General features: G+C 38.1%; 1 protein-coding gene across 5 annotated transcripts in view; it reads left to right on the plus strand.

Annotated features, from left to right (window-relative positions):
• The window catches only part of LOC137240338 (uncharacterized), a 175,701-nt gene that overhangs the window by 121,881 nt on the left and 35,915 nt on the right, over positions 1–17,905 (plus strand). For 2 of the 5 annotated variants that reach the window (XR_010949701.1, XR_010949700.1), the window contains exon 4: positions 3,435–3,536. The exons of the other annotated variants lie outside the window; for them this stretch is intronic. The gene's annotated coding sequence lies outside the window, so the exon portion shown is untranslated. The remainder of the gene's footprint in view (positions 1–3,434; positions 3,537–17,905) is intronic. 5 annotated transcript variants of the gene reach the window in all.

Consider the following 17,905-nt stretch of genomic DNA (forward strand, 5'->3'; position numbering starts at 1 on the left):
TACGCGTTGGCGATGGCGAGTACCGAAGAAGATTTAATGATGAGCTGTACGAGCTATACGCAGACATCAACATAGTCCAGCTAATTAAAACGCAGCGGCTGCGCTGGCTAGGCCATGTAATGCGAATGAGAGATGATGATCCGGCCAAGAAAGTTTTTCTATCTATCATGATATCTTCAAAGACTGCCAAATTACAGATTGAAAAACTTTTAAATTACCTTCTTTTAAACGTGGGCGGTGCCACGCCCATTGTCCAAAATTTTACTTTTTTTATTCTGCGTCATAAGGTCAACGCCCTACCAAGTTTCATCGCATTATCCGTCTTTGGCAATGAATTATCCCATTTTTTCCGTTTTTCCAAATTTTCGATATCGAAAAAGTGGGCGTGGTTATAATCCGATATCGTTCATTTTAAATAGCGATCTGAGATGAGTGCCCAGGAACCTACATACTTCAAAATTTACTCAAGTTATCGTGTTAACGGACAGACGGACGTCATAAGGTCAACGCCCCTACCAAGTTTCATCGCATTATCCGTCTTTGGCAATGAGTTATCAACTGAGTATAAAACCATTGCTTAATGAAAGGGCTATAATGAAGCTTAGCTCACTATATTAAATATAAACATACATAGATATGAGTGCAATGACCCCGAATTTCTCCTTTTATTTTTTCTAATTTATGGAGTAAGTTTTTATGTTAAAAATACTGTTTATTGTTAAATAAAACTAATAAATGGAACACATTTATCTCGAGATTGTATATTTCCGTTTTGAGTTAAGTCGTTAGTTTTGTACGTTTACTGTTTGCAATAAAAACCTGTGTCGATATACATAAGTTAGGCTGATATTTAAATCAAAATCTGCAATAAAGGCTTAAGTCGATGTAAGATGTAAGTATACATATTTTAAAATTTCCAACAACCCACTAAGTTATTTAAGTGCAACAATTTCTTGTAATACACATACGTTTTAAAAAAGAGTTGGTGGCTTTTATTAACCTTACCTTAAGCCATCTGATGCACAAACTTTTGATTGAGTAACTGTTTTAAACTTTTTCAAATTTGCGGCAAACTAAAATATAAGACTTAAACGGTTATTGCAAAAAAGCACAGAAATAAGGTAATAAATTTTGTTGTTTTTTTTTGTGTAATTTTGTTGTAGCGCTGCCGTGTTATAGAAATATTGTGAGGGGCTACCATGCCGAATCCCAAGTTCAAGTTTCATAAAAATGATCATAAAAAATTCTTTACAAAATTTTTCTAATTGGGGCGCTGTTTTGGCAATCTGTATTTGTGTCAGTAAAAAGACATCTGTTTCAGCAGATGCCTTCAATAAATACAAGGCGCAATAGATCTCCGAGTAGATTTAGGCCAAGCTTATATTCCAATTTGTGTCCTACCCCATTTTTTTCTACAAATTGACGGGATATAGGGCCCATATGCTTTATGCCAACTCTGGGTGGGATGTATTTCCGCTGAAAAGATTTTCAGGTCAGAAAGGGAAGTGTGACCCAAAGTCCTGCCGAGAAGCTATCCCACATATAAAAATGTTTTCTAAAGCAAATACCGTTTTCGACGTTGCTTGCCCCGGGCATTGGTCCCACGTAAACAAATTGCATGGTCTTCATCATTTCACAGCTAGGTTAGGTTAGGTTCAACTGGCCGGTCCAGGGGGACCTCACTTAGACTGAATGAGTTCGTAGTGTTACCAGACGTTTATATAACGACCAACATGAAAAACCCTGTCAAAAACCAGGACCTATGTTAGAAAATAACGCCGTCCTCTTGGCAAGTACAAGCAGCTTCCTAGACTTAAGCCACTTGCTGCTTCTAGATCTGACAGCTGTATCACTCCTAATAGCTGGAGTTTTAGCCTGGCAAGCGCAGGGCACGAGCACAGAACGTGATCGATCGTTTCCTCCAATCCGTACTTCCCACATATGCTATCACTGACCAAGCCTAATTTAAAGGTATGTGACGCCAGAAGGCAGTGTCCAGTCAGAATACTCGTCATAAGTCTACAGTCCTCTCTTTTTAATGATAGAAGCAACTTTGTTAGTCTAATCTTGTAAGGACTACACATAATCTTCGACATTTTGCAGCCCCGCGCTTGAACCCACGCCTTTCCTGCTTGGTCGATCACGTGCACCTCTCGCCTTCCCTTAATCTCGCTAAGTCTAATTGGGATGTCTACGGAGCAAGCTTCAAAGTATGCGCCCTTTTTAGCTAGTTTATCCGCTTTTTCATTCCCATCTATTCCCAAATGCCCTGGAACCCAATATAGGTAGTCTGTTCGTCTTGTGATTGATAAGGCTATACCACTATGGCCGTATGGTTGGCGGTTAAGCTGTCCCGAGGCACCGAGCCTGGTTTCTGTTGTTAACGCTATGTTCTTTGCTACCAAGTATACAGGTGGAATGCGCAGAATGGCATACAGTGCAGCCGCCGGGGTTATTTCGAGGGCTCTCGTAATGCTAGGCATTGAAAATCTGCATACCCCCTAATTTTTTGAGAAAGGTTCTTTTTTGTGTGGCTTTCCACCAAACATGAACTCCATAGTATAGAATTAGGCTTACAATCGCTGTAAAAACCCAATGAGAAAGAGAGGGCGATAAGCCCCACGTATACCCCAGCATTCTTTTACATGCATAAAGTGCCGCTGAAGCCTTCTTCACCCTCTCCTCCACGTTGAGCTTCCATGACAGCTTACTGTCTAGGATGATTCCTAGATATTTTGTACAAGGTTTCTCCTGTAGGGTTAACCCTCCTAACTTAGGCCTGGTCAAATTTGTGACCTTGTACCTCTTTGTAAATAAGACCATATCCGTCTTCTCCGCGTTGACTTTCAACCCGACATTAGATGCCCAGGCATAAATATCCCGAAGCGCCCGATCCATCAATGAACTAATGGTATTGTCCCACCCCTAATAATATGTGTATTTTATTTTACACAATTTTTAAATCGAATGAAAATTTTTGATAGTACAAAAATCAAAAATATGAAAATAAAATTATTGAATAAACGAATTAAATTACAAAGTATATAAAGTTAAAGTAAATTTTTCAACATATTAAAAGGAACCCTACATTACTCCCAATTCAAGAAAATTTACCATTAAACAAATTGAACATAACTCTCTCTTGGTGTTGTTTGTGTCTGTTGTTTCAATTATTGCCGGTTTTAAACTGTCAATTGGAACAGTTTTACTATTATTATTGGTTTCAAGCTTAAAAAATTTTCGGCCTTTTTTCACAATTTTGTAAGGTCCTTCATATGGCTGTTGTAGTGAATGTTTTTTAATAACCCGAACAAAAGCGAATTTACAAGTTTGAAGATCTTTTGGAACATAAATTCCAGCATCAGAATCTTTATGGTGACTTTAATTTGATCTATTATTTCGGAAATGTTGACGTAAATTACTTAAAATTTCAGTTGATGAGAAAATTTTAGCTGATGGCACAACAAGTTCCCCCCTGGCAAACGTAAATTTTGGCCAAAAACCATTTCCGCTGGTATAGCCGAGGAGTATGACAGGTAATTCATCATACCAAGTATTTATTCCATCCCTAACCATAATAGTAGCTTTTAGCTGTCTATGAAATCTCTCAACAATACCATTACTCTGAGGGTGATTATTATTATTATTAATAGGTCTGGAAGCACTGCGACCTTTGTGCAGGTCTATTGTGCAAGACCTTTCAGCCTAATTTTGTATCTGGAGGCTCTTGATGTATCTAAGTACCTCTTCAGGCTTTCTACTCCATATCACATAGGGATTAAGAGTCCCATCACCTAAATGGGATAGTCTCTGCCTAGCTAGAGCGACGCATTCGCAGAGAATGTGAACCGACGTTTCATCATCCAGCTCACAGAAACGACAAATTTGGGTATCAGATAGATTTAATTTCCTTAGGTGATATCGTAGACCGCAGTGTCCCGTGTAGTACCCAGTAAGAGTTCTTAGGTCCTCCCTGATTAGGTTAATGAGTTTGGCTGATACTTTCGTTGCCGGAAGTATAAACAGTTTGGCCTGCCTTTGCCCTGGGCAATCAAAGTGACGTCTGAATTGTTTAGTTTCCCAGTTACTTATAGTTTCCCTGGTGTGTGCTTTTGTGAGTCCACAAATGGGCTCTGGACCATAGAATGCTGATGTAGCACCCTGCTTTGCTAGGTAATCTGCATGTTCATTACTTTCATGTCTCTGATGTCCGGGAACCCATCCCAACAAAACCTTGTTTTTGGCTACCAGGGCATTAAGGATTTCAGTGCATTCATCCACCAGCTTAGATGTAACTATGTAGGATTGCAAGGCACGCAGTGCCGCCTGGCTGTCCGACATAATGTAGATGCTCTTCGATGTTGAGCCTCTCCGCAGACATTCCCTACCACAGACCTCCATTGCATGAATTTCTGCCTGAAATATGGTGGGGTAACATCCCATTGGTATCGATTTTTTGAAGTTTGGCCCATAGATGCCAGCTCCCGTTCTTCCGTCATCGAATTTCGATCCATCCGTGTACCAGACCTCTGAGTCAGGGTCGTTATAAGGATTCCCTATTTCCCAGTGGGTCCTGTCCACAATGAACACTTCAAAGTTCCGTGAGATTCTGAGCTTAGGGGACATTACGTCACGCAATGAGGGATTTCCTATGAATTTTCTTATTACTTTCATATGCCCTATCATATTTCCTTCCTTCAACTCAGAAATATTTGGAAGTCAGCACACCTAGTGTTGCCTCTTTCTCTATCAGAATAGGGAAGGGAGGTGTTCCCACTAAAGCACTAAGTGCGTCAGCAGGGGCGGTTCTCATCGCACCCGTTATGCCAACGCAAACTAATCAATGCAGTTTGCTTAGTTTAGCCGTTGCCTTTCTTTGCGTGGCCTTCTGCCACCAAACTAGAGAAGCATAGGTGACTATTGGCCTTACAACAGTATTAAATGTCCAATATACCATTTTTGAACAAATCCCCCATGTTTTGCCGTAGAGACGAGTACAGGCGAAGAAAGCTCTTGTTGCCTTGTTTAGGATAGCATCCAAATGAGCATTACACGTGAGGGTTTTATACAGTGTGATCCCTAGATATTTAGCCTCCATTGAGAATTGTACCACCCAGGGATGATTCTGGGATGGATACTTTCCTTCTCCGGGTGAAAGACACTATAACAGTTTTGTTAGGATTTATAGACAATCCTTTGGTATCGCACCATGTCTCTACGATGCAAAGGGCTTGTTGCATGCGATCTGATAATGTATCTTCGTGCATCCCTGTGATGCAAATAACTATGTCATCTGCATATCCTTGTGTGTCAAATCCCTCGGTTTTCATTAACTGAAGGAGGTCATCAATGACCAGGGTCCACAGCAGAGGGGAGAGCACACCCCCTTGTGGGCAGCCTCTTGTGGATGCAATTGATTCATTTCCCCCAGTTCCAAATGGATTTTTCTACTCTTTAACATATACAGCACCCATCGTATTATTATAGGGCTTATGTCCTTGTCAATCATAGCTTGTTCGTTAGCTTGATATTTTGTGTTATCGAAAGCCCCAAAGCGCAGAGGGCTATATTTTTTGACTCTTGAGCCTTTTCGATTTTTACAGTGAGACTATGGCTAGCCGTCTCCATGGATTTCCCTGACTGGTAGGCGAACTGATTCCTACACAGAGGGAGTTTATTTAGATTGACCTCCCTGATATGCTGATCTAAGATTTTCTCCATACCTTTTAGGAGAAACGAGCTCAGGCTTATTGGTCGATACGACGAGGGCAGTTGCTCGGGTTTCCCTGGCTTTGGTAAGAATACTACCTTAACCTCTGCCCACCTGCTCGGGATATGGCCGAGCAGTAGTGATGCCTTATATAAAGTGGAAAGGACTTGGGCTATATGCTTTATACCTTGCTGTAACAGACATGGGTAGAACCTATCCGGTCCTGGCGACTTGAATGGGCTGAAATTAGACAGAGCCCATTGCACTCGTTTCATAGTGGTGAGCTTTGTTGCTAGGCTTTTTTCATTACCACTGATCGTTGGCAAATCTGCCATTATAGGTGGTGATTTATAGCCTGCTGTGCAGTCAGGAAAGTGTGTTTCGAGTAATAGTTTGCTCGTCTCTTCCGGCCGCGTGGTGTAGCTCCCATCTGTTTTTTTCAACGTGCCAATTACGTTTCTGTGATCTCTAGAAAAGGCTTTTAGATTTCCTAAGTTCTTTATTGTAAGATGTTAGAGCAACTTTGTATGAATCCCAGTCGCCCGTAGATCTCGCTTTATTGAACAGCTTCCTAGCCTGGCATCTTAGTTGCCCAAGCTTTTTGTTCCACCAAGGCACATCACGTTGTGTACGTATCTTTCCTATTTTAATGTCTGAGTGGAGCTGTTCAGCTTCCTTCTCCATCTCCTGCACGGTGGTTATAGGTCGCTGTAAGCCGTTACCAGCTTCCTCAATAATAAATCGGAAAAGCTCCCAGTACGTTTCCCTGGAGTTTCTTTTTCGAGTCTCCAGCATGGCCAAAATAAGCATATTTCATTTTCTGATCAGAAAAACTCCCTCGTCGGTAGAAAATGGTACCCTACGAGCGACTACACTTGGTGAGCCTCGTTTAACCCATATTTCTAATCAGTATTTAGTCTTTTACGAGTCATATTTACCATCATTTATGAGTCTTGTGGGAATAATTTTTAAGTGTGTTTTAAAGCTATTGCGATCAAAAGAGGACTCGAAATCGACTCCCTCTTATGAGTGAAATATGATTTATTGAAAAAGCAACAACAAAATATAAAGCAGACAAAAATTGTTTACTCAATCCATATTTCGATCCCCAATGTGATCAATTTGTGATCGCTTTATATTTTGTTGTTGCTTTTTCAATAAATCATATTTCACTCATAAGAGGGAGTCGATTTCGAGTCTTCTTTTGATCGCAGAATTGATTAAACAGTTTTTAGTCGTCAAAAGGAGTCCATAATGTCTCATTGTGGCGATTTATACTTTAATCAATCTTCCATATGGGAAGGGATAACGATCGGGAACTGTAACAATATTTAATCTTTTAAATTCACCACATGGATGCCAATCATTTAACTCTTTTTTAGGTACAAGGTGAAGTGGCGATGCTACTGAAGAATTTGAAGGCCGACAAATGCCTGTATTCACTAAGAAACTTTGCATTTTAGCGGATCTACGCGCCTAGGCTTAGAAAATGGAAGACTACCTTATGGGTTTAGTATATTCTGGCTCTACAATAAGTGACGGAAACTCTCTTAATAATTTTGTAAATTTATTGTCAACCACAAATAATTTAGGTAATGGAATATCACAAAAGTAAGATATTGTATTAACTGAGAGATTGGTTAATGAATCTACAAACGCTTATGTTTAATATCTATAGGGAGACCATATTTACAAAGAAAATCAGCGCCAATTATTGGCTTGGCTATATCCGCAATCAAAAGAGCAAAGGGAAATTCACGTCTTAACCCCAAATTTACGTTTAAAAGCCTTTTCCCGGCAATTGTTGAGCCAATAGCTGCAGTGGGAATTATATCGGAATGTTTTGTATCAGAAAATTTAGACGCAGGTAATGCCAAAATTTCTGCTCCTCTATCGAAAATAAACAAGCGACTTATCGAAAATTCTAAATTTCTCTTGTTCGTCGCTGCAACAAAGTTTTAACTAAGTTTTCTAGAACAGAATTTTGCGTTTTTGTATCTAAAAATTTATTAACCGAAAATACTTCATTTTTGTTTATTAAATAAAAAAATGTAAGGCGCAATAACCTCCGAAGAGATCTAAGGCCGAGCTTCTCTTTCAATTTGCGTCGTGCTCCTCTTTATTTTCCCTACAAATTGGCCGGACGGGACCTACATGTTTTATGCCGACTCCGAACGGCATCTGCAAGGCAGATGAGTTTTCACTGAGAGCTTTTCATGGCAGAAATACACCCGGAGCGCTTGCCAAACACTGCCGAGGGGCGACCCCGCTTAGACAAATTTTCTTTCTAATTGAAAAACCTTATTTCTAAAATTATGATGTTGCTTTGCCCGGGGTGCGAACCCAGGGCATACGGTGTGATAGGCGGAGCAAGCTACCATCACACCACAGTGGCGGTTTGTTTATTACTTCCCAAAAATTATCTGCTAATTTTGTTAATGCGGTAATATTACTAGAACTCGAACTAGCCAAAATCTCATTCACATTTTTAGGAAGTTTACGCATCCAAAATTTTTTAAAAATATTTTCCCTAAAATTGGACCCGGCTAATATAATTAAAGAGCACTAAAATTCTGAGGACTTGCGATCACCCATTTCAGAATCGTTTACAATTTTATCAAGTTTAGAATTTTCGCTAAGTGAGTGTCTTTCTATTAACACTTTTTTAAGTTCAGTAAAATTATTATTATTACAGTTGTTAATCACTTCCTGTGGAAGTGCTGTAATAATTTATTCATACTTAGTATTTTCTTGTGTAATGTTTTTAGTACTAAATTGTGTTTCTGCATGAATAAACCATGTTTCCGTACAACTAGTCCAAAATTGTGGAAGTTTTACTGAAACTGTCGAGATTTCATTTTGATTTATGTTTTCATATGGATTTATTGTTTGTTGTTGAGAAGTGTCATTTGGTAAATCTATCAAAGAGTCATTTAAATTGCTAGTAAATGTAGATGTTTGTGTATTATGTTGTGGTGAACGAAACATGTTGAATTAAATGAAAAGAGAGTTTATTAACAAAACGGTAAAACAAACTAGTAATTATTTAAAGAGAGAGTTTGCAATAATAATAACTAGTATCGCCTGTGGTCGAAATTCGACCAACTTGTATTTGTTTCAACTCAGTCTATGCATCCAGTGTTGGGGGTAGTGCAATTATGCGTTAATAGTTAAGCAGTGAGTGGAAATATAGCAAACTGGCCTAACTTAAATTTTGAATTTGATCTAAGACGTTATATTATTTGATTGTATTTCCTTAAATTTTCTACAAATTTTTCAAATGTAATTATAACGTTTTGGTATGGAGCTCCTTAAGAGAAAATATAAAAAATATGTAAAATCAAATGAAATTGACATAGAATTATGGTGAAATTACTTGAAATTGAATTGAAAAATAGCTTTTTCCACACCACCCGGGAGGTACGCCGTTGGCGCGCTACCGAAGTTAGTTCTGGGTGCTCGGTTCCCCAGTAGGCCTATATCACCCATATAAACTGCATATACATATATCGCTCATTTACTTCAACAGTGTCATAATTCAAAAAACACGAACTTTTAGTTAAAAACGAAGAAATGTGCTAAAGGAATTTAGCCTATTTCACACCACCCGTTAGGTATGCAATTGGCGTTTTACCGAGTTTAATTTTATATAAATACATATGTAATATGTAAGTGTGAAACAAAACGAAAATTTCGAATAGAATAGAGGATACCTTTATAAAAAATAAAATTAAAATATAAAAAAATTATGTAATGGGAAAGAAGGCAGAGTTTGCTAAAGAAATTTAAAATGAAAGAAAAAAAATAAAGTACTTTAAATGCGAAAAAAATCAGGTGAATTGAAGCAGAATAAATTAGAAAGAAAAAAAAAACAAACAAAAACATTGAAATTATTCACATATTTACTAAAATAAAATTAATTCCATAACTTTAAGCGATATAAGCAAATTAGGGTTATGGGATCTAAGCATCCGATTAATGGGCATATAATCCAACAAGGTTAGCCTAATAGTAAAATACAGTAGGTAATATAGGGCTTATGCAATAAGGCCGCTATGATGCCTGTTGCCGTTTTGACCTAAAATCAGAAACTTTTTTGGCACGTTCTTTTTTTTTTTGTTTATTATACAACTTGAAATTTTCCGATGCAACCAAGTTGCATTTAAATAATAATAAACTAAGTTGAAATAAAAGAATATATAATAAAATAAAATAAGAAATATCAAAATAACTTAATATAAATTAATTATTAATAATTTAACCATTAACCATTTAACCATTAACTGTTCTAAATAAGCTTAGTGAGTTTTCAACAAAAGTTAACTCATTATTTGTGATTTCATGTTTTTTTTTTTAACCACTTAAAAAAAAATGCAAAGAACCTGTTAAATAAAGACCTACGTATATACGTGTAAGTGAAATTTGCCACTAAAATGGGCCGGTCAAAAACTAATTCTATTTAAGATTTTTTACAAATCACAAATTATTTTGGAACAATTTTTTAGGAAACCATGTTTTATTTTTTCGCCGTCTAGCGCGTACGCATTGGTCCTACAGATGGCGCGCTTTTGTGCACTAAAGTAAATTTCGATATTTGGAGAGATTGTTAGAATTTACAAAAAACTTTTTCTATTAGTTATATACAAATAGAATAATATTTGTTAACAAAAATAGGCCTATGCACTGCGGCTGATCCATACGAATCGATTCATATAATTTTTATATGATTTTACGTATGCTAAGTATGCCAAACAGCGTGTCAATTGATTGTATGGAAATTTTTTTAGCGTATTAATGTATAGATAATATATCTATATATTTGTATACATACATATATAAAATGTATACATATTCACATATAAAATAAATATTACTGTTCACCAAAATTATTGTTACATATTATGTTGTTGTTAAAATACTTGCTGTGAATATTGTTTATGCAACGGCTTTTTATATTATTGTTACTCAATCAATGTTTATGCAATGGCTTTGTTGAAGGGGTAGATAGATATAATGTACATAACTATTATTATATACGGTTCGGATTCTGGTTATTGTTGTTGGATATAACTTTCTTTTTTTAATGGCTGCTGTTGTTTATGTTTGTTAATTACATAGCATTTAGCAGTTTTATCAACACAGTAGGAAGCAACACAAGCTAATGGTTTCAGGCTATAAATCCCTCTTTGAATGTATGACTACAATATATGCAGCAGCGGTTATGAGTTTAAAGTTGAATATTTGGGATGGTTGTTCATCGATCTCTGCATTTGACGCCAGAAATTAAAAAAATCTTTTCTAGTTTTTACAAGTAGTGATCAAAATGTATTTTATTTCCCAGTTGTTGGCTTCTGCGCCATTTGTATATTTACTTATATGAGAACGCACATTCCATTGCACTAATCACTTCGATTACATTTTAACGCACTACCGCACAACTCATTTTTATACTCAGTTGAGCAGAGCTCACAGAGTATAGATATAGACTTCCATATATCAAAATAATCAGGATCGAAAAAAAATTTGATTGAGCCATGTCCGTCCGTCCGTCCGTTAACACGATAACTTGAGTAAATTTTGAGGTATCTTGATGAAATTTGGTATGTAGGTTCCTGAGCACTCATCTCAGGTCGCTATTTAAAATGAACGATATCGGACTATAACCTCGCCCACTTTTTCGATATCGAAAATTTCGAAAAACCGAAAAAGTGCGATAATTCATTACAAAAGACAGATAAAGCGACGAAACTTGGTAGATAAGTTGAACTTATGATGCAGAATAGAAAATTAGTAAAATTTTGGACAATGGGCGTGGCACCGCCCACTTTTAAAAGAAGGTAATTTAAAACTTTTGCAAGCTGTAATTTGGCAGTCGTTGAAGATATCATGATGAAATTTGGCAGGAACGTTACTCCTATTACTATATGTACGCTTAATAAAAATTAGCAAAATCGGAGAAGGACCACGCCCACTTTTAAAAAAAAATATATAAGTAAATTATGTCAACATTCAACTCCAGTAATGATGTGGTGCAACAAAATACAAAAATAAAAGAAAATTTCAAAATGGGCGTGGCTCCGCCCTTTTTCATTTAATTTGTCTAGGATACTTTTAACGCCATAAGTCGAACAAAAATTAACCAATCCTTTTTGAAATTTGGTACGGGCATAGATTTTATGACGTTAACTGTTTTCTGTGAAAATGGGCGGAATCGGTTGATGCCACGCCCAGTTTTTATACACAGTCGTCCGTCTGTCCTTCCGCATGGCCGTTAACACGATAACTTGAGCAAAAATCGACATATCTTTAATGAACTTAGTTCACGTGCTTACTTGAACTCACTTTATCTTGGTATGAAAAATGAACGAAATCCGACTATGACCACGCCCACTTTTTCGATATCGAAAATTACGAAAAATGAAAAAAATGCCATAATTATATACCAAATACGAAAAAAGGGATGCAACATGGTAAGGTAATTGGATTGTTTTATTGACGCGAAATATAACTTAAAAAAAAAACTTTATAAAATGGTTGTGACACCTACCATATTATGGAGAAGAAAATGAAAAAGTTCTGCAGGGCGAAATAAAAAACCCTTAAAATCTTGGCAGGTATTACATATATAAATAAATTAGCGGTATCCAACAGATAAAATTCTGGGTCACCCTGGTCCACAATTTGGTTGATATCTGGAAAACGCCTTCACATATACAACTACCACCACTCCTTTTTAAAACTCTCATTAATGCCTTTAATTTGATACCCATATCGTACAAACTCATTCTAGAGTCACCCCTGATCCACCTTTATGGCGATATCTCGAAAAGGCGTCCACCTATAGAACTGAGCCCCACGCCCTTTTAAAATACTCATTAACACCTTTCATTTGATACCCATATCGTACAAACAAATTCTGGAGTCACCCCTGGTCCACCTTATGGGCTTTAGAACTTAGGCCCACTCCCTTTTAAAATACTCATTGACACCTTTCATTTGATACCCATATCGCACAAACAAATTCTAGAGTCAGCCCTGGTCCACCTTTATGGCGATATCCCTAAATGGCGTCAATCTATAGAACTATGGCCCACTCCCTCTTAAAATACTCTTTAATACCTTCCATTTGATACACATGTCATGCAAACACATTCCAGGGTTACCTTAGGTTCTTTTTACTACATGGTGATTTTCCCTTATTTTGTCTCCACAGCTCTCAACTGAGTATGTAATGTTCGGTTACACCCGAACTTAGCCTTCCTTACTTGTTTCTATTCAATTTAATGAACTCATGTTAGATTTTTGAAATAACACCATTTAAAATATACATAAATGTAGAAAGGAAAATACATAAAATTATATGAACTTCATTTCATTTTTTTTATGCATAAAATTTGTTCTTTATATACTACGTACGTATATGACGCCTAGGGCGTATTCGTTTAAATATACTTAGATTGTAAGGAAGCGCACTTTTGAAAGGCGTGAGGATCCCTCACTATTTTGTGACCATTCCCCGTTCTCTTTCTTTGTTAATCCCGGGACTATGCTTCCCTTTGCTAGGACTTTTTTAACCGTGCTGTTTCGCTAGAGCACTCTATGTCCGTACAGACACTTTTCCGTGAGATTCTCTTCACCCTGGAAATTTCACGCTTGTAGGTCCTCAGTTGATCCCTGTACTCATCCCGAAACGCTTCGCTTTCTGCGGTCTTTGCTAGCGCCCAGCACCACTGGCCTGTTTGTCCCCCTCCAGCACCTTCGTGGTTAAGTCGTCGGCTTCCCCTTGCCGTTTTGCTTTAGAGTATTCGAGACCCCCTTCAGCCTCTCGTAACTGTTGTGCCGGGTATTCCTCTGTGCGACTCACAGCACCCTTTGGCGGTTGGTCCTCTTCCAACACCTTCGCGGTGACGTCGGCTACCCCCACCTGTCTTCTTTGTCTTAGGCTTTTTAGGTCCTTTTCGACTTCGCCCACTTCTAGCGTGTTGGGATTTTTATCCTCGGGACTTATTTTCCTGAGTCGAATGTAAATTTTACCTGTGCCAAAGGACATTTTGCCAAGCTGCGTGTACAATATATCCTCCGCTTAATCTTAAGCATTAAGCTAATAAGCTCCCTTTCGACAGATCTCCACCTTTCAGTAGTCATCTGTCCGAAAGGACTGCTACGATTACCCAGCGCCACAGTCAGTGACTGCTTTGCCACATCACTCATCTTCAAGGGAAAAGCCGGAGTCTTATTGTTATCTCCCTTTGGCACCTCCGAGAAAGTCGGAGACTTAGCGTTATCTCCCTTTGGCTTATCTCCTACTTCCGTAGTTGGTGCTTCTTTCTGACTCGCAGCTTTCGAGGTAGTTGCTACCTCGCTATTGGGGCCCATCTGTCTTACATCTTTGGGCCTACTTGTCTTGTCTATGCAACTGCACTGCCTCGCGTCTCTGGGACTGGGTCCTTTCTGCCTCTTGAAAGCAGGCTTGTCGCCTTCCGCCGAACGTTGCTTCTTCATTATGCCATTCGACGCTTTTCCGCCTCGTACCGGTTGCAGAACCGAGGGTTTCCCGCAGCAAAACCTTTGAACTGACTTCGACCTATTTCTGCCACCTCGTGGGCCCATTCCACGCGCTCGATCTCCACTTCTGTTGGGTCAAGCACTGCTCCGAGGCGTTGTACAAATCTTAGTGCTGCACGGTACTGCGAGAGAGCTCTTTTACTTCCTATGCTCCGTAGCCTTCTCCACTCTTCTACTCAGTTTTCATTTGTGTGCTTCTCCAACACGGAGTTCATTGAATCAGCACTACTCTCGCTCCCCAAGTCCCACGCATCGCTTAATGCGTATTTGTCGTCCTTGGCTTGCGACTCAGTCCTCCTCTTATCATCGTCTTTTTACAATTAGATAATGAGTCCTTCATCTCGGTCGTACGACCACCTGCCCGACCAGGCGGGCTCAGCGATCCATTATTATATACGGGGAAAGAACCGTCCGCCAAAGCAGCGAACCTTACTGTGGTAAGGCCATCAATACTTCACGAGGTGGCCCGGTATCTGGAAGGCTCCGTTCGAATACAGCCGAATTTATCCCCGGGCAGCAAATCGTCCAATAGACACGGTCCGCATAACACCCTGGATTAGGGGGTTGGCAGTTCTTGATCGCCGAAATCCCGCCACCCTCCTATGAAGCGAAACGACGTAGATGTCAGTCCTTAACAGCTCCGCCTCATAGTCGGGCGCTACGGAGTTCGGCTAAGCCCTCACACCAAAGGCAAGGTGCCTATCCTAGTGAGGAGTGCTGTCAGGGTACTTTGCCGTAAAATGAATTTCAATCAAAACATATATATAGGTAAACATGTCGAGTTGTAGTTTTAATTATGAATAAAATGCTACATCCTACAGAACAGAGGATCATCGGAAAAATCTCATAACTTAACTAATATTCTTTGAAAAATTTGGCGCAGATTTTCCTTTTTTTTTCAGCGCAATCATTTTGTTCGCCGCTTTCATTTTGCGATGTAATTTATCCACTAGCCTCGATAAACAATTACATTCGACTCCTGGTCGAAATTGGTTATTTCCAAATCCTGTTTAATAAGATATTTGTTCACTTAAACCACAATAATATTAATAATTGTTTCAAATCTGAAGTATTAATTCACTATTCATAATTCGATACAACGCGCAATACACAAAAAGGCAGCGCAGTATTAACAGTCGCGAGAAACGAATGAAACAGTGTTGCCGCTTATAATGATAATGCGATATGTTTTATTTACCCAAGTGTATTATTAATTCATTATACTGTGCATAATCATTATTGCGGCGCCCGTAAAACATTACGCCGGCATCAGTGCCTTCGCAAATCGGCTGTACCTTTCACTTACTTCTATTCCCATTCATTCGCTGTCAAGTTACTGCGCTCTCACACGATATTTATATTTACGTTCAATAGGGCTGATTACATTCACGACGGCGGTGTAGCCGTCACATCTGTCCTATTATTTTTACACATGTTCTTATGAGTGTCGTTATTTTCGGCGCAACAGAGCGGCACGACAATCAATCACGAAAGCCGTTGTAGCCAGATTAAACCTAATTATATTTTTGGAAAGCGAAAATGAGTGGGGTCCTTTTATTTTGTCAATAAAAACTTAAATAGAAGTAAATAACAGATAATAAAAAAATCATTCTTTTGGGCGTTTTTAAACATAATTAATCTTTTTTTTCGAAATTTTCGCTACTGTTTGCTGTAATTTATATTGGTGGCTGCCGCTTTCAAAGCAATTAAGAAGCCAATGCTTGGCTACGGCTGTCGTCAAGCTTTGCTTTATTGTGGTTGTGGTCTGTAGTCGCCGTGTTGAATAAATCATCCCTAATAGCGGCAAAACAGCGAGTTCCGCTAATTTATTTTGCATATATTTTATTATATTAAATTCATTCTAAAGCAGGGTGCGCAAAAATTCGATCGCGATTGCTCAAAAACATGATTTTCTCGCATTATCTCATTTTACATTCGCGATTTCTCGCGATAAATACTTATAAGGACGAACGATTGCAAAACAATTACCTTTTTCGTTTTTGAGAGACTAGATAAACAACTTTTCACAGCAGCCTTTCCGCCGCGATCGATCGCTTTGTACGCTCGTTCGTTTTCGATGTGTATACACAAACACGGTCTCAACTACGAAAAATATTTTAACGAACGTTCGTTGAACTTAGCATTTATCGTGAGAAATCGAATTTTTGAGCAATCGCGATTGTTGTTCCTATGGTGCGAATGCAAAAAGTTGAGTTTAATTAGTAAAAAAAAAGTTATATACGTGGTAGATTGTTTTTAATATTATTAGTATTATATTAATAAAAAAAAAAACATGGGGAAAACGTCGAATATTGACAAGACAAAACTTGTGGCGTTTAATAAAGATACCAATTTGTCAAAATGCCTTTTATGCGAAAAAGAGCTTAAAGGGCATATATTAGGAAACATTAAAAGACACTACGAGACCATATATAAATATAGCTTTGGTGAAGTGGAACCATCCACAAGTGCAAGTAAGAACTCAAATCGTGTAAAATTAAATAAAACCGAGTTTATAAAATGTTGTGTTGGACTGGTAACTGTAAAAAACATACCATTTCGAATTTTCGACGACGAACTATATTTTAAGCAAATGATTGCACCCTACCAAAAAAAGTTTAACTTGAATTTGAATTCTAAAAATATCGTTGAACACGTGAACCTTATCGCAGATAACATAAAAAATATTTTGAAACAATACTTTTCCAAGAAAATGTTATGTTTAAAGATTGATATTGCTACAAGAATGGGAAAAAGTATATTGGGTATAAATATTCAATACATCAAAGATTTTAAAATTGTGATAAACACTATTGGTATGATACAACTGAAAAAGAGGCATACGGCAGAAAACGAGGATGACGGCTGCGAATCAGTACACGATCGCTTAAATTCAATGTTGGCTATAGTTAGATGTGCTGCGCATACAATTCAACTTGCAGCTCATGATTCCTTCAAGCATATGCAAGGAAAATTAGAAGATTGCAGAAAAATTGTGAAACTCCTAAGGGCGAAATTGTGAAACTCCATTAGGCGTGGTCGTAACACTGTGGACATACGTATGCCACCTCTGGACAATATCACCCGCTGGAACTCAACTTTTGAAATGATGGAGTCCCTGTTGAGTTTAAAAGATCACATAAATATGAACGAGATCGAGTTTCCTGTTGACACTGAAATTGATTGGAGCTTTGTAGAAAGCTTTGTCGATGCATTCAAACCAATGGCGCAATGTACAAAGCAACTTCAAACTGAGCAATACATCATTGCTGATTTCTACAGAGATTGGCTAATATGTGAAGTCAAATTAAAAAGAATGACTGGAAATGCTTTTGCTGCCAAACTGTTAGAATCTATGGAAAAGAGAAAAGAAATATTGATGAACAACGTCGCATTCCTTGCTGGTATATACATCGATCCAAGATTTAACTTCTTAGACTCACCGTATATGACTGATGAGCAGAAGAAAAGTGCAGTGGTATGTGTAAAAAATCTAACTATGTGCTTTTGTTTGAAAAATTGTCATTTCCTCAGGTGCATATATTACGAACAAACGCAAGCCTTAACTCCTTGAATGGAGAATGCAATTCGCCTAACGAAAGAAATGATTCAGAAGATACTGCGCTAGGT

This window comes from Eurosta solidaginis, chromosome 2 (genome assembly GCF_040869045.1).
Source record: "Eurosta solidaginis isolate ZX-2024a chromosome 2, ASM4086904v1, whole genome shotgun sequence".
In the NCBI taxonomy this organism is placed as follows: Eukaryota; Metazoa; Arthropoda; class Insecta; order Diptera; family Tephritidae; genus Eurosta; species Eurosta solidaginis.